General features: G+C 34.0%; 1 long non-coding RNA gene and 1 other non-coding gene across 2 annotated transcripts; both read left to right on the top strand.

The window, feature by feature from the left end:
* Positions 1 to 301: 301 nt before the first annotated feature.
* Positions 302 to 2960, top strand: LOC130814679 (uncharacterized). Its single transcript, XR_009042470.1, has 3 exons — positions 302 to 469; positions 637 to 734; positions 2373 to 2960. It is a non-coding gene; the product is annotated as an uncharacterized LOC130814679 (long non-coding RNA).
* A 14688-nt stretch (positions 2961 to 17648) lies between these two features.
* On the top strand, positions 17649 to 17854 carry LOC130816777 (small nucleolar RNA U3). The gene has a single exon (XR_009043316.1). It is a non-coding gene; the product is annotated as a small nucleolar RNA U3 (small nucleolar RNA).
* Positions 17855 to 25879: the final 8025 nt, after the last annotated feature.

Raw genomic sequence — 25879 nt, forward strand, 5'->3', positions numbered from 1 at the left:
AAAGAGGTATATTTTATTTAATGTATAAAATTTATATAGAGAATACTTCGATAAAAGTGTATTTTGATTATATTTTATTAATTGATTACTATCTTATCTTTATAAAAATAAATTAAAATAAAGTATTGAAAAATAAATTCCTAAATGCAATACTTATTCATACTACCAATTACTTATTTCATAAATCGCCTATTACACCCTTACAGCATGTCTTATATAAGACTGTTTTACGATGAGACGATTTTAATAGAATTTAATGGGTCAAAGCTAAAAATAAACTCATTCTTACCCCAATCTAACCGACATACCTCCTCCCCATTTCTTTCATCATCCTCATCATCTTTTTACCTTCAAAATCTTAACAATGGCTACCCTTCTCTTCTCTTTCTCTTTGCTCAGCCAACAACACCACCACCACCACGCTAGCCACCAGCGCCGACAGTACCACCACCTCCTCCCTTTATTGTTGGTAACCACTTTTCCCTCTTTTGTTGTTTTGTTTTCAAATTTAAATGTTAAGATTTTGTAAACTGATTTGTGGCTATTCTAATTAAAAGTTTTATTTGAATTTTAATCTTTACTATATTTAATAGTATGATTTAAGATTGTTTTATGTTACTTGTTTGAATGTTAAAGTTATGCATGTTGATCATTGTTGGGTTTAAATTGGGGATTTTATGACTCAAATTGAAGTTCAAGATTGAAAGTTGAAAGGTCCTTTAATGGTGATTGAGGTAATCCACAAACTATTTTATTTACATATAAATTGAATGTTTTAAAGTATTTTATGTTCTTAAGTATAAACAATGATTGTTGAATTTTGGTAGTAGTTTAGTATTCATGATTTAATTTGGGTCTTTAGTTCAAATTTAAGCATCAACTTGAGTGTAATTGGAGTATATGAGTTCAATTGGTAATTGGGTTCTTGCTAGTGTTGATTAGTATTGGTTATTTGGGTTATTTGATTTCTAGTATAAAACTTGGTATTTTGGATTTTGAAATTTCAGTTTCGAAACTAAACTTTGGCTATTTTGGGGCGGTTCTGATTGTTTTTGGGTTCTGGTGTCTCATGAGATTTGTAGAGTTTTGAGTCGCGGTCACGTGGGTACTTGAATCGCTCCAAAATGAGTTCGTATGAGGGAGTTATGTCCAAAATACTAGTAGGTTGTCATGAAAATCGACAATGAGGTTTCTCTGTTGTTCTGTCCGAACCTGTGTTGCTGTTTTTGAGACAATTAGAGTCGTTTTAGAGTTTTGGTGTCTGCATGAGATTTGTAGAGCTTCGAGCCGCGGTCGCTTGGGCACTTGAGTCGCTCCAAAATGAGTTTGTATGAGAGAGTTGTGTTCAAAATAGTGAAATACCAACAGGTTGTCATGAAAATCAATAATAAGCTTTTGGTTTTGCCATTTTCGAGGCCGTTCTGATTGTTTCTAGATTTTAGTATCTTCATAAGAATAGTAGAGCCCGCGGTCGCGTAGCCACTTGAATCACCTCTATACGAGTTCTTATGAGGAATTTATGACCGAATTACTAATAGGTGTCCTGATATGGTACTAAAATGGAATTTATTAAGTGGGATTCGGAACTATAAAATGAATTGGATGTTTAAGGTTATTTATTAGGTATTTGAGATTAATTTAGGGTTATTATTCTCCCTTTATTGATTAGTATTTTAAATGATAATGAATTGATTTATATATTAAGTAATGATTGTGATTTCAAAAGAAAATTTAGTGAATTCTTGTTTTGTTTTATAATAAAATATTCGACATTGAAAAATGTCCGTTTTTGGGAATTGGCAACGGATATTTATATTCGGATAATTGTGAAATCCTATAGCTTAATAATAGTAATGGTTATTCCGATCGGTCTCGAGCCCTCAATCCCGTTTCGTTCTTGCAAGAACCGTATTTTCGGTGATGATGATCACTCGTGTTCTCAGGATTTAGATCAAGCTTACTTCCTGACGGTCCATTATATTCCCACGTTTTAAACTGTTATTACATTATTGTTTTTAATGAGTTTTGAATAAATATGTTTGGTATATAAAGTTTTGTTTGTTTAATGAAAGCATATGTTCATTTGCCGTATTATTTCGCTATTAACTTGTAAAGTTATAGCCGTATTTTGATTTGTTATGAACTAAAGGTTCATAGCCATATTTATGTCGATGCCAAACGGTCTTTTAAAAGGGTTTGGATTTGGATAAAATAATGTTTATAAATGGTTACCAAGTGAACAAGAAATTTGATTGAAGATGTTTGTTAATGACTTGTATGTAAATGTAATAGTTTGTTGGATTACTCAACAATTTAATTGTTGACAGCTTTTGATGGGGCCTATCTCTTACGGGGGATAAATCCACTTTCAGGTTGCCAACTTTAGTGCGGATGGATGTGCTGCTCCTTTATGTGTCATGTGTTGCGATAGCGAGGATATCGTTTTGGAAAGTTAACTTATAATGATATTTTGACAAATCATGTGTTGTAAAAATTTTAAAAAAATTTTGATATTTTATAATGTATTAACTTAATTTATAACTGGGTTGTAAGTAATTGTATTACAGTTCTGTAAAGTTTTTAAATACTCTGATATTGGTTGTTGTGGCTATCGAGCCACAGGTCGGATTTAGCCCAGACTTCTATAAGTCTTCCGCTGTACTTTGTAGACAATATTATTATATTGTTTACGCTGGTTTGGGCTGTTTCAGTTATTAAGGCTTAAATCCGCTCAATACTCCTATAGTTAAATGATCAATCAACCATTCCAAAACTCTGATTTGTACGATATACTGAGCTGCTGACTATGACTATGTCTACATTTGTTTTAAAAACAACTCACTTTATTTTTGTTGATATTGGGACACATGAGTAATTTATTATATATGATTACATGTATGACTAAGCATTTTTAATTTATAAAAAGGTGGAATAATGTCCATTCCCAATAGTAAATTAGATATATCCAAGGTGACATCAGATGCAAAATTCCATTGCCAATTAGTAGTGTAGAATCTTGTGGTAGGGAATAGTCTTTTCAACCAACCCCTCCAATTGATTAATACAAGAATCAACTATATTAATATCAATGTCAATATTATTTTTAATTTACTCTTTAATTAGCAACTTAATTAGCAGATCTAGAATTTTATTTAAATTATCATGCAAGATCAATCTTATTAATTTCCTTCAGATTGGATTAAGACTTTAAAAATCCCATTACTTTGCATGTGTTCTTTGGTGATACAAAACTAAATTTGTTTTTAAGTGATCTTCAAGAACATCAACTGCAAAATATAAACATATATATAATTTCAAAAGTTTAAAATAAATTGCTTGCAACTTAGATAAAAGTATTATATTAGAACTTTACTACTTTCTCCGTTTTTTTTTGTTGGTTACGTTTAAAATATTCTACTAAGAGAGAAAAATTTTAATACGACTTCTCATGGATATATAAAAGTTAAAATACATTCATGTCTTTTATTGGTTATTTTTGAATTATTCCATACAAAGAGAGAAAATTTTAATACAACTTCTCATAGATATATAAAAGTTAAAATATATTTATGTGAGTTTTTGTTATATTCGTCTCTATGTATAAGATTTTAATATATATTTTGTTAAAATTTTTTTTATATGGAACCCATCGATCAATATTGAGACTCGGAATTATGAATAAAAATAGTGAAATTCACGATGCAAATTACAATTACCTTAATCTTCCACATTTATCACCAAAAGAAGAGAAGGGAAAATTGTGGCTCTACAAAGGTCAAAGGCTAATTCCAATTCCATCCGATTTCAGATACGATTGATAAAGTGGTAGGAGTCTCACCTTGTGATTAAATACTTGTCTATTTGAATCAATTCACATTCTTTGCGTTTCTAAGAGGTGGGATAGTCGTCCCTTATCCTTTCTACCCTTTTTTAGCGTCCTTGCCTACCAAAAAAGTCCATTAAATTTGAAGATCAACTAAAAACGTAATATGGATTTAATTCTCGCTATTTTAAGAAGGTTACTTTTTTTTCTCTGCCCTCTTACATGTAGAATAGTCCTTACCCAAAAATACTTTAAATCACTAGTATAAAAATGACTTTTTGCATTAGACTTGTTGCGTTGTGTTGAAACAAATGTCAAATCTCCTAGTTATGGAGAAGACTTTGATCACATAATCAAATATACTATGTCTTGTACATAGGAGAAAAAGAATATGGATGTGTTGAGTTGTGATGAATTGAGGTTTGGATCACTGCATGAGGTAATCGATATGGAGCAAACAAGATGCCATTGGACAAAGTTGTTTACCCAGCTCGTTTGAGCAACCAAGGCAGCAACACTCAGATTAGCTTCTGAAAAAGGCGCTTGTTCGAGCGGCCACATAGGTCCAATGGTTAGTTTGTTCGTTTTATTTCTCTTGATAGTTGTAATGAAGGGCATTTAATCTATGAGATACCGTGAGATAATTGCCTAGTTAAAGTGTGGTTGTAGAATGTTGTATGCTCTCTATATTAAGAGTTAATAAGTTCATGATCAACAATACACAAAAGAGTAAGGGCTAATACAAAAGGAGCTAGGGTGAATACCAAGAGAAATTTTTTTCTATGCATAAGCACTATGAGTGATCTTCATTATTTGCGAAATATTTTTCTTGAGAGGTTGTTATCAAGAGTGAGGATTATTTTATTATTTTATTGTTGAATCATTAATAAAATAAACATTTGATGAGGGGAGGTACCCAAGATACCTCATTATATTGTGTGTTCTTTTTTTCATTGTTTTTATGTGTTTTCTATCTTGTATATCACTTGTGTGAGACCTTAATAACTTTCATTTCAATTGGTATTAGAAAGGGAATGCGTTTAGGGTTGTTTGGTGAGTGAAAGCAAGGTTATTTTGTGAAGAAACAAGATGAGTGAATGGACAATGTTCTATATTCAATTGTTTGATGGAAGAATCAATTTTGTTATATCGAAAAGTTCCGTGGAGGATTGGTTAGTTTAACAAGGCATTCATGATGCTCTTGAAAAAACAAGACCAACACGTTTGGAGGAAGGAAGACGGACATCAATGAAGAAGAAGGCGATATCCGGCTTGCCCTTGCACCCGAAATCAAGTATCACTACTTGAAGGAGATCGATCCCAGTGAGTTGTTGGAGAAACTACAAATGGTGTATGCTTCAGAATTCCTTACCAATAAACTTTGCTTGAGGTGGGAGTTGTATCAACTCATGAAGGAGGAGGATACCACAATGACCACATTAACACATTTAACAAGTTGGTGTACCAATTAATGAATGCGGATGAAATGTTGACTGATGAAAAGCAAGCCCTACTTTTTTTGCATTCTTTTCCAAGGACTATAAAAATATAGTTCAAACATTTCTCTTATAAGGGATTGTATCACTCTTGATCAGCATTGGCAGCGTTGAGAAATAATGATAGGCACATGGTGAGAACGTAAGGGGAGGAGAAGAGGAGTATTGGGGAGGGCATGGAGAGTTCTAATAGATGAAGAAGGAATATCAAGGAAAGAGAAAGACTCAAAGGAGGAGTGACTATACTGACAAAGAGTATTACTATTGTAAGAAGAAAGTGCACATTTAAATTATGTGTAAAAAATGAAGGATCACCTCGAGAAAATGAAAAGCATGAGGAATGGTGGGAGAAAAGAGGGCAAGAATAGCAAAAATGTCGCTTTAGGCTTGGGTGATGATGATGATTATGATGGGACTCTTTTAGTTGATGGAGGAGTGGTTTTTAGTAAGGAATGAATAATTGACTTTGAATGCTCATTCTACATTTGCTGTGAAAATTTTTCTAAGTTTAAAATATATGATGGAGACCTTGTCACTTTACCGAATAATGAGATGGTAAAGGTGGAAGGTATTGGAGACATTATTATTAAAACACATGGACGTGTCAAGAGAAGGCTTAGTGATGCGAGGTATGTTCCTAAGCTTGAGAGTAGCCTCATTTCTCTAGGTAGATTGTAGGTTAAGGGGTGCACTTTTTTAAATCTACAACATAATTACAATATATTTTTAAAAATAAGTATAAAATTTGAAATTTTCAATAATATACAAAATGTATGAATTTTTAAAATAAAGCATTTAATAGGAGATTTGTAAACGTAAATTTTTAAAAAATTGAAGTACTGTGAAGGAAATACTTCAAGTATATTTACAAAACATAACAAAACAAAACAAAAGAAAAGGTTGCCAGAGAAAAGAATTTTATTTCACCCAAAAAAAAGAAAAGAATTTTATTTATCATAAAAAGGAAAAAGAAAAGGAAACCTCAAAAATAAATCTGAACGTTAAAATCGGTTCTCTTTCTTCCTCCTCCCTCCACTCTCAACTCCCATCCCTTTTCTCTCTCTGTCTCTCTCTCTCTCTCTGTGTCTTTTTCAGACAAATTTGAACTCCCAAATCTCTTCATTTTTTCATTTAATTCACAAATCCATCTAAACAGAGATTATAGAGAATACCCACCAAATTTCTTTTAAGAAGAAGAACCCAGGAAAATTGTAGAACAGCAAAACCGCCATTAACAAGCAGTCAAAAACTTAAAGAAACAATCGAGCTTCATTCTTCAACGAAGTAAATTCCTAGAAATCAAAAATTTAAAGGAGAATGAAGTTAGATTGTTGATTAATGAAGTAAATTTATGGCGGCGATGACTTCAGAAAGATCTAGAACTCTCCACAACTTCTCTCTCCCACCTCGTTTGAACTGGGGTGTTCAACGACACCTCCGATGTACAAACCTCACTCCCACCTCCTTAAACGACGCCGTTTACACCCCCGACCGCAAGCGTCCTCGTACGGCATCCTTTCGATCCCCGACTTCTTCATCTTCAATTCATCATGAAAACGATGATAATCAAATCGAAGTCGTACGAGAAAAACTAGTTCTTGATCTCCGTTCCGAAGTCGACAAATTCAGCGCCGCCTTTCTCAGGAATTCAGAAATTCCACCTCCTCCAGTGCCGGAATCTCGTCCTTGGAATCTCCGAACTCGTCGTTCTCCGGCGACAATCGAGATTCCTGTTACTCCGGTAGTACCGAATGTTAAAATGAATGAAAAAAGAGCGAAGTTTTCGGTGGCGTTATCGAGGCATGAAATTGAAGAAGATTTTATTGGAATGACTGGAAGAAGACCTCCCAGAAAACCAAAGAAACGTCCTCGATATATTCAAAAGCAATTAGATGTTAGTTTTTTTTGGGTAAATTCGATTTATTGTTTCTTTTTTTTTTTGCGGGAAAATTTGAATTTTTTTCTTCTGGGTGGATTTCGCAGATGTTTTTTCCTGGGTTATGGTTATCGGAAATTTCTGCTGATATGTATAAAGTTAATGAGAATCCTGACCCTAATTCTAAGGTATGAATTTTGTTTGATTAAAAACTTTAATTTTGTTTAATTTGATTTTGTTCATACTTTATGACATTTCTTTGTAGTCCATAGTTTTGGTCACGGTGACGGTGGCCGAACGGATTTAACGGTTAATATGATTTCAGTTGTGGTAAACTCAGAAATATTTACAACGGTCGCCATACCATGGTGTAGTCTAATAAATTAAGTTTTCTTGAAAGTTGAAAGTTTGAATCTTTCAGACTTAGTTAACTTTCCTTCTACTTAAAGATGGCGTGTTTGTGATTGATGTATTTACAGTTTCATCTCATTCACAAAAAAATGATTTTTAAGATGATTGAACAGCACAATGTAATCTGGTTTGTAGGATCAATAAAATCGGCAAAATGACTGAAAAATGGATCCGAATCTCTCTCTGATCCAACCCAATCGTTTTGACCCGCGACTACTGGAATGCCCAACTCTTGGCAGAGTTCGTGTTCCTCCCAATAACCTCATGTTTATGGCGGGCAGGAGAGGATGTGGGCTTTGATCTACCTAGGTTATGGTGGAGGTTATTTGATTAAGAATAATCTGTGAATTACAGTTTTAAAGTTTAGTAATTTTACAAAATACAGTTTTAATGTTTATTTTTTGTGAATTATAGCCATTAAAGTATTAAAAGTTTACATGTGCAGGCAAAAACATAGAACTCCAACCACTTTAATGTAAAATTTCGAATACCAAAATATTTGGAATTTTGTGTTTTGGCCTGATAATTTGCATGAAATAAATATTGTGGTTTTAATTCGCAAGTTATTCTTTGATTAAAATTCTGTGAATCAAATTTTGTGACATTTAACTCAGAAAAAAGACACTCAGGTTGGTTCAATATACATGCAAAAGATGACACACAAATGAATTCTTGCAATGTTAGTTGCTCTGGGGATGATGCAATGCCTCTAATTTCTTATTAGTTTGAACGTTTGATTGAATGAGATAATATATGTTCCTTTTCGTGTTTGGTGGTGCAGTAAAAATTGGGAAAAGGAGATGAGAAGATCGGTTCGAGGACGGAAATTTTGTTGCATTTGTGTTGATTGAGAGGGGGTAAATTGTTATGATACTAGCATAGATTTATCAGTTGTGTTGTATGGAAATAATATTGTATGTTTATCAAGTGTTTAAGCCAGAAAGTGTATAGTTGGGATTGTAATTGCAACTGCAACTGCAACTACAACTATTAATATGATGAATGATCAATTTTGCTTCTCATTATTTCTGAGGAGTATTTGGCTTTTCCTTCCCTTGATTTTAGGCTTTTAGCTGCTTGTTCTTTTGTGCTTGTGTTTCTTGTGATTGAAAGGTCTATTTTTGAGTTGTAACTGAATACTGATTGATTAAGCATAGTTTTTTAGGCTTTTAGTTTGTATTTTTGGGGAAAATGCTGAAAATAAGAATCCCCCTTTTGCTTTTTCTTCAATTGATTTATAGTGTTACAACACTATATTGAAATTTGTTCGTTTCTGTAATCCCTCCGAATTCTTGCACACGGAATTGTGTAATTAGGTTTCTTCCTCTTCTGTCCCGTTATTGATACAATTACGAGAGCGCTTTTAATGGGAAATAGGACTAAGTCTATTTGATTGTGCCGTCCTTACTCTTTTGTTTGTGTTACTTGTACACTGTCATTCGCCTCGTAGGAGTTGGTAAGCTACATTGCAATTTTTTGATATGAGAGCTTTTGAATGGGACAGAGGAATAAGTCTATTCGATTGTTTCGACTGTATGCATTAATTTTGCGCTGAGGTACGCCTCGTAATGAGGCCTTGTTCAGGCAAATGATGTAGGATTATTTGTATTGTTTTTTATTCATTTGTATTCATTTGCTTTGCTTTGATGATTGTGGCCACCGACGTTTGGGAGAAACAATGTTCAATGTTGTATATTATTCTCTATATATATATATATGTGTTTAGGATGATATTGGGATACACATGTAATAAAGTCAACATCCCTAGTTTTATTTTTTGAAAGGGACTCTCTCTCTCTGAAGCTTCTCCTTTCCCTTTTCTCTTCTTCTTTTTCCTCTGCCATTTTTCCTTTGCTCTCGCTTCTGCATCGGTTCTTTGAGATCTTCTCTTTGCATGTTTTCATGGTATCAGAGCCATCTTCCTCACAAGATCCATAACTGATTTTTTTTCTCTCACGCATCATCATGGAATCACGAGTTATAACTGATTTTGTTCTAGATTATAATCACGAGTTATTTCTTGGTCATGGCGATAATACCAATCATTCCCTTTCAACCAAACCTTTGAATGGTTTAAACTTCGAACAATGGGAACGCTCTGTCCAGATCTCCTTAGTAGCAAAGAACAAAATGGGTTTTGTTGATGGTTCTTGCAGAAAACCGACAGATCCTACAATGGCAAAGCAATGGGAAAGATGCGATAAAATGGTAATTTCTTGGCTTCTGCATTCTTGTGAAGAAAACATTAGTTCAAGTGTTCTCTATTGCAATTCTGCTTCTGATATATGGAACGAATTAAAGAATCGCTTCTCTCAATCCAATGGACCTAAAATTTTACAAATTGAAAAAGAATTAAGTTCCTTTGAACAAGGAAATTTGTCCATTGCTGAATATTTTACCAAATTGAAGAGTCTATGGGATGCATATGATAGTCTTGTGAAAATCCCTAAATGTTCTTGTGGTCTTTGTTCTTGTGACGTTAATGGTTCAATTGTTGAGTTGATTAAAAATCAAAGACTTTACAAGTTCTTAATGGGTTTGAATGGAGCATATAAAAACGTCAGAGGCAATATTCTAATGATCAAACCTTTACCAGATGTGAACAGTGCTTACAGCATATTGATTCAAGATGAAACCCAGAGAGAGTTTTCTGATACTTTGTCTTCTGGAAATGAAAATTCCGCATTTACTGTAAATAGATATCAGTTCAACTCCAATGGCAACAAGAATTCTTTTAATTCTTTGAATAATCATCCAAATAAAGGGAGATCTGGGTCTGTTCCATATCACTCTTCATCCACTTACAATTCTGCATCTCAAAAGATACACCGCAGCTCTTATTTTTGTGACCATTGTAAAATGCAAGGCCATAGTGTTGATAGATGTTTCAAACTTCACCCTGAACTCAGAAACAAGCCAAGAAGAGTTGCTGCGCTCTCTGAAAGCCAACTTCCATCCCCAGATCTTGATAACAATTCCTCTACCAAGCCAGAAAATTCTATATCTCCAGAAGTATATCAACAATTTGTTAACATGCTGGCTCAACAATTTGCTCCAAATAATGCACCTCCTACTTCTTCTCCATCTAAAGCCACCCTTCTCGCAGGTAACCAATTTTGTTTTTTATCATCTGGTAAGAATACTTCTTGGATTCTTGATAGTGGTGCTACTGACCACATCTCTCCTTCCTTGGATGTCTTTCTTCAATATAAACCTCTTCCAAAGCCATACTTCATCACCCAACCAAATGGTCAACAAGCCAAAGTTATGCACATAGGATCTGTCCAAATATCAGATGACCTAATTCTTGATAATGTGCTTCATGTTCCTGTTTTTCAGTTTAATCTCATTTCAATCTATAAATTGATCACTCAGCTTCATAAATTCGTTTTATTCACACCCACAAATTGCTTACTCATTCCCTTTACCTCTATTTCTCAGGACCATTTGATGAAGCATGCTCAGGTCCTTGGTAATATTCACACCAGTCTGTACCATGTTCACACTTCTACTTCCATTCCTTCATCTTCTGCTTTATCAAAAGAATGCTTGAGATCTACAAGTTTGCTTTCAAGAAACAATCTTCAACAATTATGGCATTGTAGACTTGGACATTTTCCTTTTATGCAAATGAAACACCTTAAACTTTCATCTTGTAACTCTTTTCATGTAGTTGATTGCATTTGTCATATATGTCCTCAAGCTAGACAACACTATAATTCTTTTCCTCTTAGCAATAACAGAGCACATAAACTTTTTGAGTTACTCCATGTAGATTTATGGGGACCATATGCTACTCCCACATACAATGGGCACAAATATTTTCTCACCATTGTTGATGATTTTTCAAGAGCTACTTGGACTTATCTTTTGAGCACTAAATCTAATGCTTTTCCTGCTTTAGTTAACCTCATAAAATTACTCCAGAACCAATTCCACACCTCCATTAAAATTATTAGATCTGACAATGGCATGGAGTTCTGTGATGAAAATGCCATCAAATTTTACAATGACATGGGCATTCTTCATCAAACCAGTCTTGTTGCAACTCCCCAACAAAATGGGAGAGTTGAACGCAAACACAGACATTTATTGGAAATAGCAAGGTCTCTGTTTTTCCAATCCAAAATTCCCCTCAAATACTGGGGTGAATGCCTTTTACATGCCACCTTTCTCATTAACAGACTTCCCTTATCAGTCTTACAATATAAAACACCCTATGAATTACTCCACAACAAATTACCTGATTATGATGCTTTGAAGTGTTTTGGAAGTCTATGTTTTGTAGCCACCAGCAAAAGAAACAGAGATAAGTTTGCCTCTAGATCACATCCATCCATCTTTTTGGGTTTTTCTCCAACACAGAAAGGTTACAAAATTCTTGATCTTCACCCTAACAAGATCCTCATTTCAAGAAATGTTCACTTTCATGAGCATGTTTTTCCTTTTCATCATATTTCTTCTTCAACTTCCCCATCTGTTCTTCCTTCTTCCATCTCTGATTTCCATACTTTCTTTTCTTACCCAACTTCTTCCATCCCAAACTCTTCCATAACCACTGCCTCTAACACTCAATCTCAGAATACTCCTCAAGATCAAGATTTGCTCTCTAATACTTCTACTCCTTCTCCCTTATCTTCCCCTAATATCAGAAGATCCACAAGACAAACTAAACTTCCTACACATCTTCAGGATTATGTTTTAAACACCACTTCTGATTTTTCTCTATCTCAACAATCCCATTCCTGCAATCTTATCACTTTTTCTTCCTTACCTCCTTCTCAACAACAAATTCTTGCTCTACATGCTGCCTATCCTGAACCACAAACATATCATGAAGCTATTCTTGACCCTGGCTGGAAAGAGGCCATGAACAAAGAACTTTTAGCCCTGCAGCAAAATAACACATGGGACTTCACTGATCTTCCACCAGGTAAAAAGGCTATTGGTTCAAAATGGGTTTTCAAAACAAAATTCAATAAAGATGGCTCTTTGGAACGCCTTAAAGCTAGACTTGTCATTCAAGGTAATCACCAAAAATATGGGATAGATTACTTAGAAACTTTTAGTCCTGTAGTCAAAATGACTACTATAAGAACTGTAATGGCCTTGGCAGCAGCCAAAACATGGCCTATTTACCAACTTGATGTTAACAATGCTTTTTTACATGGCAATTTAACTGAAGATGTTTACATGAAAGTTCCTTTGGGTATACCAAATCCCAACAATAAAGTTTGCAAACTCAACAAATCTCTCTATGGTTTAAAACAAGCTTCTAGACAATGGTTTCAAAAGCTTGCTAGTTTTTTGCATTCCATGAATTATCAGCAATCAAAACATGATCCATCCTTATTTTTAAAGAAGTCTGATTCTGATATATCTATTCTTGCTATATATGTTGATGATATTTTGCTTACTGGTTCCAATTTCAATGAGATACATAGCATTAAAAAGCATCTTGATAATGAATTCACCATTAAGGATCTTGGTTTGCTTCATTTTTTCCTTGGCATGGAGGTTTCTTATATAAATGCAGGGATTGTTCTCACTCAACATAAGTTCACCAAGGATTTATTGCAAATTCAACATTTCCCTAAGAAAGAAGTTCACACTCCTTTGCCTCTACAATGCAAGCTAAGTACTGATGATCCTAATGCTTTTTCTGATCCCACTTTATACAGAACTTTAGTAGGAAAGTTGAATTTCTTATCTCATACCAGACCTGATTTAGCATTTGCTACTCAAGTTCTCAGTCAGTTTATGCAAAACCCAAAACAATCTCACTTTGATGCTCTCATTCATGTTCTTCAGTATATTGATACTACTGCAGGTCAAGGAATTCTTTTAAAAGGTGAAGCTAATCTCACTCTTCAAGCCTTCTCAGACTCAGATTGGGCTTCTTGCCCTTTCTCCCGCAGATCCATTACTGGTTATCTTATATTGTTGGGCAATTCTCCAATTAGCTGGAAAAGCAAGAAGCAATCAACCATTTCAAAATCCTCTTCTGAAGCTGAATACAGAGCAATGCAGCAAGCCACTTCAGAGGTCACTTGGTTGGTCAACTTGCTTGAAGAACTCAATGTCTCATCCTTAAAACCAGTCACACTTCACTGTGACAATCAATCAGCTATACAAATAGCCAAAAATCCTGTCTACCATGAAAGAACAAAGCACATTGAGATCGATTGCCATTTTACACGAGAAAAGTTAATGGAAGGGCTCATTCAATTGACTTACTTACCTACCCAAAATCAACTGGCTGATGTGTTCACTAAGATCTTGCCTCCAACACACTTCAAGTCTCTACTATTCAAGCTGGGCATGCTTCAACCTCCAGCTTGGGGGGGGTGTTGTATATTATTCTCTATATATATATGTGTGTTTAGGATGATATTGGGATACACATGTAATAAAGTCAACATCCCTAGTTTTATTTTTTGAAAGGGACTCTCTCTCTCTGAAGCTTCTCCTTTCCCTTTTCTCTTCTTCTTTTTCCTCTGCCATTTTTCCTTTGCTCTCGCTTCTGCATCGGTTCTTTGAGATCTTCTCTTTGCATGTTTTCATTCAACTAGTTTGGTTGGATGTGGTAGCGTCTGGTAGAGTGGGCATTAATGTAACAAAAACAATACACCATTACCTTAATTGTCAGTTAGCTTTGCTAATCGTGATTTTATATTCGAATTATCCTTGCAATTTCAAAGGAGTCATTTTCAGTTACAAAATATTCTACAATTTATATTCAAATCATTAGCGCAAATGATTTAATAATAAATTGGGTACAAAAATTTATTTGTTTGATGTAGTGGTTGAGTGTTTTCTTTTTATTTTTTAATAAAAGTTTGATTTTTCACTATTTAGATGATGAATTAGTTTGTAAGGGATTCTCTACTCTTACCTGTATTACTTCTATTGTCAACTATTTTACTATGCCAAATTATTAAGGAAAAATTGAAAAGTTGAGTTAGCTTCTATTTTCTGAATGAAATTAAAAAACACTTAAAATTTATGGATTTGGGACGGATCAAAATAACAATTGATGTAAAATGAGTGGGAGGGAAGGAGCAATAAGTATTAGTACTCTATTTGTTCCACTTATTTAGTATTATTTGCTATTTGGGTCTATTTAATTCATTTTGTATCATTTTTATTTAAATATAATCCACCAATTTGGGAAATGCTACATGGTAGCAGTGTGCTTTGGCAAAACGCGAGTGATAGACTTTTTAAAGTTTTTCCTACATAGTAACAACAAGGTTTTAATTTTAAAAATTCTGTAGCCAAATCCAAACATCCAATTCCGTTAACTTTGATATTTTTCATTTTTTTCTAGTTTAATGGCATTAATTTGTTTTGATAAGAAAATATGCAAGCTTATTTTTTTTAATGAATTAATATCATGGGATTTATTATTTTCTTGATTAGATTTATTTGATTTTATTTATTTTGTGATTGATAATTATTTATTGTTTTTTGTTTGTCTTTGGGTTTATATTTTTTTCTTTCGATCCTTCGAATTATACATGGGATTTGGTTATTTTTTATTTGGTTATTTCTGGTGATAATGCTTTTGAAAAATTATCATGGATAATCCAATCTTTTACTGATTTTTCTATAATAATCCCAACTTATTTTCTTTGATGGTTCGAAAAATAATCAAATATCATGTATAATTTGTAGGATCGAAAGAACAAAACATTAACCCAAAGACAAACAGAAACAATAAATAATTATCAATCAAAAAATAAATAAAATCAAATAAAAATAATAAATTGCATGATATTAATTCATACAAAAGAATAAGTTTGCATATTTTCTTTTCAAATCAAATCAATGTCTTCAAACCCAAAAACAAAAGAAAATATAAAAATTATCAAAAATAACAGAATTGGATGTTTTTTCACGGATTTTACTACGGAATTTTTAAACTTAAAAACTTATTGTTATCATGTGGAAAAAACTTTAAAAAGTTTTACCTCTTGCATTTCGCCAAAACACAATACTATTATGTAGAATTTTCCTTAATTTTATCTACACAATTTAATCTTATACTTAACTTAATACTAAGTATTCATATTTTCCATTAAAATACGTAATTTTCTCTTTAAGATTGATTTAAAAGGATGAAATAGTGATTTACTCGTTATGCATATTTGGGCCCACGTTATACAACCCGTTTAGTTTGATGCAAAGTGATTTGGTAAGTGGCAAAATGGTTATGGATTTATCTTGTTCAACATTTTTTTCTTTTCATTAAAACGTGTAGAAAACTCTACCCTATTTCGTTTCACTTGCTTGTTTTCTTTATTTTATTTACGAAAAATATCCATTATTCCTTAAGTATTCTTTCTAATTAGTACATCTAATATGAAATTAGTCTACGCAAATTTAGTATCAGCAGGTTTTGCAAAAGAAAGCCATACCGTGTGATCACTTGTACAATACTAGTTTAATTAGTTTAATTATATTTTTCTTACGATACACATCACTATTGATTAATTTAAGGTCAAAATTGATATTTTTAAAAAAAATAAATTGATCATTATAATTTATTACTTGAACTTAATTAAGAATTGACCACTTTAAGATTATAATTGATCCCTTTAAGGTTTTAATAAACTCGTTTAAGATTATAAGTTTCAATTGATCATGATGCTGGTGATGAATTATAATTTAGCACTTAAAATTTATTTTTTTTCTGAAAGAAGCACTTTAAACTCGTTAAAGTTGACCCCTCTAATGTTATAATTGATCACTTTACATAAAACTGATCACTTTAAGTTCTAAATTCATTGCTTTAATGTCGAAATTAATCACTTTAAAAAGATCGTAATTGATCAATTTGAGGTTATATAGTTTAAGTTAAAATTGATAAATTTAATCAAAATTAATAAGTTTTAGGTCAAAATTGAATTTTTTTTTTTTTTAATTTTTGAGTTTGGGCGAGCCCATCAATACTGTCTCATAATAAGGCTGCCAAATTAAATTCAAGGAGTGTAAGTTGTGGAGTGTAACTATAAGTGGGGTGGAAAACGAGGAGTGTGATCTTGTAAATGGAAGATTAAAAACCGGTGAACAATGATAATATTATGAACCAAGTTCATTTTAGGTTTTGCGATTGATTCTTTTCTATAACTACATTACTTGCAACTGCAAAGGAATTAAAATTTAATAACCTAAGAAAAGGGGACAAAAATGGCAGTCATAACATGGAGCACAGAGGGAAGCTTCGAAGAGCAGCTACGGGACATACTATGAACTTTGAAGAAGGGAAAAAAAAGGATCAAAATGTGGCTTTCATTGGAGCTTCTAAAAAGAACCAGGGCAACACATTTAGGGTTTGTTTGGTATAGAAATTTAAAGCGGTCAGTAACAAAATCAAATGATGGTTCCATTTTTATTTGTTTAGTTAATGTTCAAATTTTATTTAAAATTTAAAATAGCTATTATTTAGAATTTAGTTATTTTAGTAAGTTATTAAAATATGAGATTTAGTGAGATCAAGTTGACCCATTAAATTAGTTGTTAGAAATATATGAGTTAGTGGGATCATATTTGTAACACCCCGGCCCTTCCAATCACTGATGACTACTCATGAAGACTGTAGACTGGCCCCATAGACCAATACAAGTCTTTTCAGCGTACTCTGGTCTCACTCGTACGTAATGGGGAAATTTTCCAGGAGGTCACACATCCTAAGATTGCTAGAAATATGAGAGTTTTTAGCAAAATGGGCTCCCATGAAAATGAGATGCACCTTGTTGATATAAGTAGTCTATCAATCATTTTTAAAGCTCAATCTGGGGTATCACACTCACCCCCACTTAGAAATACAACGTCCTTGTTGGACCATAGTTTCAAGATCTTTTCCCCCATTAGGTGCATTGAACACATGATCAGTCACTGACGTAGGGTTGCTTTGATACCGTTTATTACACCCCGACCCCACGGACCGCCGGTGCCTACTCATGGAGACTGTAGACTGGCCCTACAGAGCAACACAAGTTTTTTTAGCGCACTTTAGCCTCTCTCGTGCGCATCCAGGAAAACTTCCAAGAAGGTGGATCTGTTCTATAAGCTCGTACCTCTATAACCTTAGGTTCTAAGGAGACAGGAAACCAAGTTTGGTGGATGAACTATGACCATGCGCTCAGAGCGTAATTAACAGCTTTCGTTGATCTAGATCATTTGGTGCAGTAGAGGATCGGTTCTTAGTACATCTGTACTAGGGATGACCGCACGTGACAGACCAAATTTTTAATGTGATACCCCAGATTGAGTTTAAAATGGATTGACATATTACTCATATCAACAAGGCGCATCTTCTTTTCAAGTGAGCCCATTTGCTAAGAACACCACAGTTTAGCATGTTTGGTGGGGAGCAATCTTACGATGGGTAACCTCATGGCATGTTTTCCTGGGTGGGCACGAGTGAGGCCAAAGTGCGCTTAAAAGTCTTGTGTTGGTCTTTAGGGTCAATCTACAATCTCCATGAGTAGTTATAGGCGTTCTGAGGGGATGAGGTGTTACAATGTTGACCCATTATTTAGAGTTAGTTTTTAAAATTTAAGTAGTAGTTATAAGCAATGTAAAAGTTTTATGTTTATCAATTCACTTTACCATACTTTCTTTCTTTAAATTTTTCCTAACAGATAACTTACATTTAATTTGTTTTATTGTCGTTTTTTAAGGGTATTTGATTTAACTGATTGTTATCATCCTTCTATCACCGGTAATAGAAGTTTTTTTTTTCTTGAGAAAAAAATTAAATGTGAAAGGGCTACTTAGTATTTAAAAAGGGGTTATTTAAAAATACAATCAAACATAGTGCAAATGACCCAAAATCCTATTTTACCTTAGAAACGTGATGGGAACACAATGTCTTTTAACCTGAATGAGTTTTTTAAATGATGTAATGCCACAAAATTTTTTTATTTAGGCAAAATTATAAGAAACTATCTAATCGATACCCTTTTTTAAAATACTACCTTATGTAAAAGTTTTTGCAAAAAACTACCTTATATAATACAAATCTTTGCAAATAACTAACTTTTAACGAATTTCGTTTGTTAACCTTACTTTTGATCGTTGACCATCACGTGAGACTCACGCGACTTTAAAAATCTTTCCTTCTTCTTCATCTCAATTTCGCTTTCCTTGGATCTTCTAATGGATTAATTGTCTTATCTTATGAGTATTCTGATGATTCTTTATTTGTCGACATTGTTCTGTTCAACCCCTCTATTAATTCATATTTTGTACCCTATAGTATCCCAGATCTATTTTACAACATTTTGTCTAGTAATTGAATATCTTCAGAGCCAAATGACATAGTATGAATATAGATCTATTCCTTTCAGATTAACTTAAATGCAACAAAATTATTCCAATTATATAAGTTAGAAGTTGCAAGTGTGTCGATCAACATTTATATAGATCAACTTCTGGATTATGAGGCGGAACTCATATATGAACTTCATATTAGTATTTGACATAGATTTATAATTTTCAGTAGAATTTGTACGGTTTTCTGGTAGACAGAATCAATGTACAAAAAAGAAAATTAAAAGTGAGAAAGGAAGTTACTCGTAGGCACGTAAAGGAACGGGAAGGAAAAATTGTCACCTATCACGTGAATATGGAGAAAGGAGAGAGGAAAGAGCGAGAGAATTAGTGGATGATCCACAACCTACAGATTAATTGAGGTAAAATTTTCTATATAAGACAACTGGAAGCATACTTTTGGGCTAACCCAAAAAGAAAACATGAAGATCATTCCCCCTCCGCACCCCCTCTCTATAGATCCGCCATTAATGTTGGAGCTTTGATTGGAGCTCCGATTTTGTGTTCAAATGGAGGAGATGAACTGATTTTGAAGAGACGAGATGAAGAAGAAGGAAAGATTTTTAAAGTCACATGAGTCTCACGTGATGGTCAACGGCCAAAAATAACGGTCAACAAACGAAATCCGTTAAAAGGTAGTCATTTGCAAAAATTTGTATTATATAAAGTAGTTTTTTGTAAAAACTTTTACATAAGGTTGTTTTCTAAAAAAGGTGTAAATTAGGCAGTTTCTTATAATTTTACCTTTTATTTATAAGACAGTTAATGGAAAAGGAGTTAAAGTTGAAGTGGCATGAATTATTTGCCTCTTAATGCCAAATTTATCATATAAGCTATTATCAGTCATTCACTTCACAAAGGAACTCTACCGTTCTCAAGAGTCACGAAATTGTATATGATGTATTGATGTTCTAACATGACATGCTATTGTGCACGAGTAGTTCTTGCTCAAGTATGAGGAAAATCAATTATGTACGTGACATCGCCAATTTGGACATTCCTCTATAAGGTATCGAGATAAACTATTTTCTTTATTAGCTGATTTGAAGTTAACTTTAAATGTGAGGGTTCTATTATTTTTAAAACTCACAAACATTCTTATCCTAGTAGTATAAATAACTTTGATGCAACTTTTATATGCTAATTAATTTTGATGTTTGGGAACCTGCATTTGATTTCATATCATGTGTTGTTTATTGATGACTATAGTTGGATGAGTTGGTTATATATTTTCATAATAAAAAACATAGTGTATGCTACTTTTATTACTTTTTATAATATGATTTGTACCCAGTTTAAAAAAAAGCCTTAAATTTTTGAAACTTATAATGGTAGATGATGTGTTAATTCTGATATGAAACTATTCTTCACCAAGGGCTCTTTCATCAAACAACCTAACCTGATATACGACAGCAAAATATTTCAAAAAATAGATTTTCCACCAAAAGCCTTAAACACAAACGCCTTGAACACCAAACCCCTCTTGATGGCCTCAAAACTCAACACACAATACCTTCTTTACATTCCCCCTCATTCTTTGAGAGTATACACTCTTTGTTCATTATCAAAAAAGTATGGTTGTGTCTTTAAGGATTGAAGAGTTGTAGGATTTACTAGTGTTTGGATGAAAGAAAATAAAGAGAAAAAGGGGATCTATCGAGATGAAGAAAACCTTTTTTGAATAACAAAATAAGAGAAGAGATTTGAAGAGGAAAAATTTAAAAAGATTATATGATTAATTTTTGTTAAGGTCTCAATCTCACAAAAGTTGAAAAGATATGAAGAGAAAACTTTAATTTCAAGCCTTGTAGATTAACTGCTACTATGCTCAAGACTGTAGATGTGTTCATTCGGGTCATCAGGTCAATTTAGGTTCAGGTGTTTCAGGTCGGTTTAAAATCAGGTCTTGTGTCCACATTAGTTTTTACATAATTGTAAACCCATTTTTATATTAGGTCAAATCGGGTTCGGTTACAAGATCGGGAGAATATCGAATCATTGGGTCTATTTTGAACATTTTTACTCAAGAGCAGTTTAAGACCATCCTTCCTAATAAATTCAATGCTTTTTGGATGATTAATAAGAGTATTGATGGTAGAAGGCTCATTTCTACACTACTACAAATCGTCACTTATACCACTAATTATACCACAGGAATTCAAAATCTGTAGCAAGTTTTGATCTTGCCACGGGAGAAAAAGGTTTCAAGACAATATCACAATCATAGCCAAAAGTTTTATCACGGGTAAATACATATCGTGGCAAAGATGCACTTGTGCCACAAATTATGCCGCGGATAAATATATATCGTGGCAAATAAACACTTGTGCCACGGGTAAATTAATATCGTGGCAAACAAGTACTTGCGCTACAAATCATATCACGAGAAATTTTTTGCGGCAAACAAAAACTTGTACCAAAAATTATGTCACAGGTAAATATTTATCGTGACAAAAAAATTGTGCCACCAATTATGTCATCGGTAAATATTTATTGTGGTAAATAGCTCTTGTGGGATTGTGTTATAAATTATGACACCTGAATTTGAAATTTATCGCAAGTTTTGATCTAACCACGAAAATACGAGTAATATTACACTATGACTAATTACAATTTGAAGAAATTTAAAAAATTAAATTAGTATCTTACACTATTATTGATTTATAATTATAATTGAGATGTATAATTTCAATACCAATAGGACTAATAAATATGTACTAATAATACATTAACCCGACTAATATTGCACCAATACAACTAATATATACTAACAATACACTAATACGACTAATAATACACTTACGAGTAATAATATACAAATGCAACTAATAATATACTAATACGACTAATAATATAGTAATATACAACTAATATTATAGTAATATACTAATAACTCATAAGTGTTAGCTAAGTAATATATATTAATACGAGTAATATTATTCTAACATACGACTAATTTTAATGTATTTAGGAATATTAGTTGACCAAATTTGGTGGAATGTAAGACCTAGTTTAACTTCAAGGATGAAGTTCATTTCAAGTTGGGTAGAATGTAACATTTGAGAAATTAATTCGGAATTTAAAATAAATAAATAAATAAATAAATAATAATACCCAAACATTCCTCCTCCTCTTTTCGCATAACCCAGCAAAAACTTTAATCACCTTCCACCTTAAAATTCCAAACCCATTTTCGAAATTCTCCCTCCTCCTTCATTTCTGGCTTTCGAAATGCTTGAGGCATTAACTGGAACACCTTATTCCTCTCTCTGAAAATTTCGAATGCCAACACAAGCAGGGTTCATTCTCAATTCTTGCTCTTGATTCTTGATGAAACAGATCCTTCTTCCTCTTCCTCTTGATTTGAAATCGTTCCTTCCCTTTTCCTTCTTCTCTGAGCAACAAAATCGGGCAGCAAAACCCAACATTCAATGAGGCCACGAACACCACTTCACATGGTGGTTCTGCAACCCTAACCGGCGTCCCCTCTCTTGATTCTAGCATTGGAGTCTCTGAAATCTGGTAAGGAAACAATCTCCATCTTCAATTCTTGTCTAATTCTTGAAATAAGAACAATAGGCATTTCACAAACTCCTAATGATTTACTCATTGAAACTGAAACAGCCGCAGCCTTGAACAACATTCGCAATTTCGAACCACAATTGCAACTTTTAATTTTCTGATTTTGTCGCCTATCAAAATTGGTAAGTTCTATCTATCAGACTTCTTATGTAATTCTAAGAGTTTTAGATCATGGTTTCTGTTTTCATTGCATTTCTTTTCTGAGCAAAGAGATTTGTCAAAAAGAGCCCAAGTTATTCATTCATGATTTCTTAATTATAACTAATTTAGTCTTTTGATTAAACAAACGAGATCAAGTAGAAAATTATTGAATGTTGAGTTAAGTTTGTCGAGTCTTGAAGGTTAATAAGGAAATTATGGTTTTTGTTGAAAAGATGTTAGATACTGGTGAAAAGAAAATTAAATAATTGGTGCCGTAATTGAAGTATGAGATTCTTTGGAAATCATTGATATTGGGAAGAATATTGGTTGTTTTAGTAATTGAATAAGGTGATATTCGTAAAGGCTTATTAGATTCTTTTGTGGATTAGTGATTTTGGATATCAATGAACAAATTGTGTTTAATTAATAAAGAAAGTGATGATTGTTGAGAAACCTTTAGTAGAGTGTAAACAGTCCTAGATTCTTTGTGGTATATGATTGGACTAAGTGATGAACATTGTTGGTTTGCCTAGATTCTTTAATATGTGTAGAAACGAACTTATGACATGAGATGTTGCAACACTAGAATAGAGTCATAGTTAAACCTTGGTTGTAGAAGGAGATGTAATAGCTTATATGTTAGTACAGTAGTATCAGACGCCTTTTTGTGATATTGTGATTGTTATGCTTCAGGAGGCGACATCATCGAAGAACCCTTCTAGCTGATAGCTGTGATCAGGATTCGACTCTTTGAAGAGACATCGTAGGTGAGTAGTAGCAGTCCCTTAAAGGGTCTGGCCAGACTACATTCTTGAACATAAACTTTTTACTAAAGCTCTTTTGAAATTGAAAATTGTTGAGACAAATGTTGTTGTGAATGCTTATGTTGATATTATGATATGGTCAATGAATCGGGCTTGCGAGCTGTCATTGACGGAGTTGAGGAACATTGTTCCCTGCTTCCTGTTTTTGAAGCGAGTTGTCATTCAGATATTGACTAGCTTCACCTGAGAGCGACATAGCCTTAGAGCTATGGGGCACCTCTCAAACTAGACTCCCTGTGCGCACATAGATCTTGGAAACTGATGTTGCTTTTAAACCTTTGATTGGAAATTCCGGTGTTTTGTTGTTTTGGATTGTTTCTTCTCATTCAGTTTGATCTGACCCTCTATTGTTTCCAACTTTTAGCTTGTTTGCAGATCGGAACCGGTCGGGAAGGATGGGTTAACGGACGTGATTAGAGGTTCCAAGGATGTATATTGAGCTGAGCACGTAGGAATTTGTAGATTTGTATTAGAATTTTGGATAAATGTATATTAGATTTGGTTGTGTTGGTTATATTGGACTTGTAGAGAATTGTATGATTATCTTGTGTTTTAGTTAGATGTTTATTTTGAGATTTAGCTGAGTTAGTCACGTTAAAGAGCTTGTGACCCCTTTGCTCAAGTTTTGGAAGTGCGATTTTAGTTTTTTAGGAAATGTACCTCGTGATGACCCTATTTACTCAGTTAACGGTAAGTCGGGTTGTTATAGTGTTCCTCCTCGAGGGGGACTTTGATCATACACCGATGTTAGTCCACTTCTTTAAGCAGCATAGAAGGACCCATCCCTTCAAGCTCTTTAACCACTAGGGGAAACGGGAGGATTTTCTAGGGGGTAATCCAAGACACTTGGAACACTCCAATCCAGGGCCCCAAGAGCCACCAGATTATTCATAAACTCAAACTGGCCCAGGCTATATGCAAATAGAAATTCAAGAAGGATGAGCAAATTGCAGTGTTCCTAGCAGAGGAAAACCTCCTAAGAGCCCAAGAGGTACATTCTAACCTAACTAATGTTCATCTTATTAACCTTGAATGTAAAATGGCAGATGTTCTACAAAAGGCAAAAGAGGAGCGTGATTCAGCTCTAAGACAAAAGGCAAAATGTTCATGGCTTACCATGGGGGATGAAAACACCAAGTTCTTTCATCAATCCATTAAGCATAGATAGAGAGCAAACACCATCAATGTGCTTCACATGGGTTCGGAGATCATCAGCGAGCAGTGTAGGATCCAAAAAATCTTTCAAAAATACTACACTAACCTCTTATGCAATAGAAAATCAATACCATATCAACATGAATATTGTTCACAAGGGTCCAGTCCTCACAGCAGCCCAACAAAACCTCCTGTCCTTGTCATTCTCTGAGGCAGAAATCAAAAAGGCACTATGGAGCATCCATGATGATAAAGCCCCTGGCATGAATGGGTTTAACAGTGGCTTCTATAAAGCTGCCTGGCCAATGGTAGGCAAAGATGTAACTAAAGCGATCCAAGAGTTCTTTGAGTCAGGAATACTCCCGAAGGCGTGGAACGTGACGGCAATCACCCTAATCCCAAAGACCCAGTGTCCTAAAGGCCCAGGGGACTACCGCCCCATCTCCTGCTGTAATGTTATCTATAAATGCATCACCAAACTCATATGCAATAGACTCAAACTAGTCTTAGGGGCCATTATCAGCCCTAATCAAGGCGCATTTGTGGAAGGTCGCAGCATTCTACACAATATCCTCCTATGCCAAGATGTGGTAAAGCACTATGGAAGACGAAGCTTCATGCCTAATTGCCTCATCAAAATGGACCTTCGGAAAGCTTACGATACTCTGAGCTGGAACTTCTTAAAGGACATGATGATTACCCTCAGGTTCCGTACCCGGTTTGTAAAAAGGGTTATGACCTGTGTGTCTTCCTCCCAGTACTCCCTGATTATGAATGGTAACCCCCTGCAGCCCTTCAAGGCTAAACGTGGAGTTAGGCAAGGGGACCCTATGTCTCCACTCCTTTTCGTCATTGGCATGGAGTATCTTTCGAGGATTCTTGAAGCAGCAGGTGAAGCTGAGGAGTTCAAATTCCACCCCAGATGCTCCAAACTGAAACTCAACCACTTTGTGTTTGTAGATGACTTGATGCTGCTTTGTAAAGGTGATATGCAATCAATTAAAACCCTCTGCCAAGGGGTGCAACACTTCTCCTCTAGTTCGGGCCTGGAAGCCAACTACTCTAAATTAGGTATCTACCTTGCAGGGGTCAGTGATAACTTCAGGTTACATGCAGCTAGCACCTTCGACTTTACTTTTGAGAGCCTGCCGGTAAAATACTTAGGCATGCCTCTCACCTCCAAACGATATACAGTTGCAGATTACGAGTACCTTGTGGATAAGATGACTAG

Source organism: Amaranthus tricolor, chromosome 6, assembly GCF_026212465.1.
Source record: "Amaranthus tricolor cultivar Red isolate AtriRed21 chromosome 6, ASM2621246v1, whole genome shotgun sequence".
NCBI lineage: Eukaryota > Viridiplantae > Streptophyta > Magnoliopsida > Caryophyllales > Amaranthaceae > Amaranthus > Amaranthus tricolor.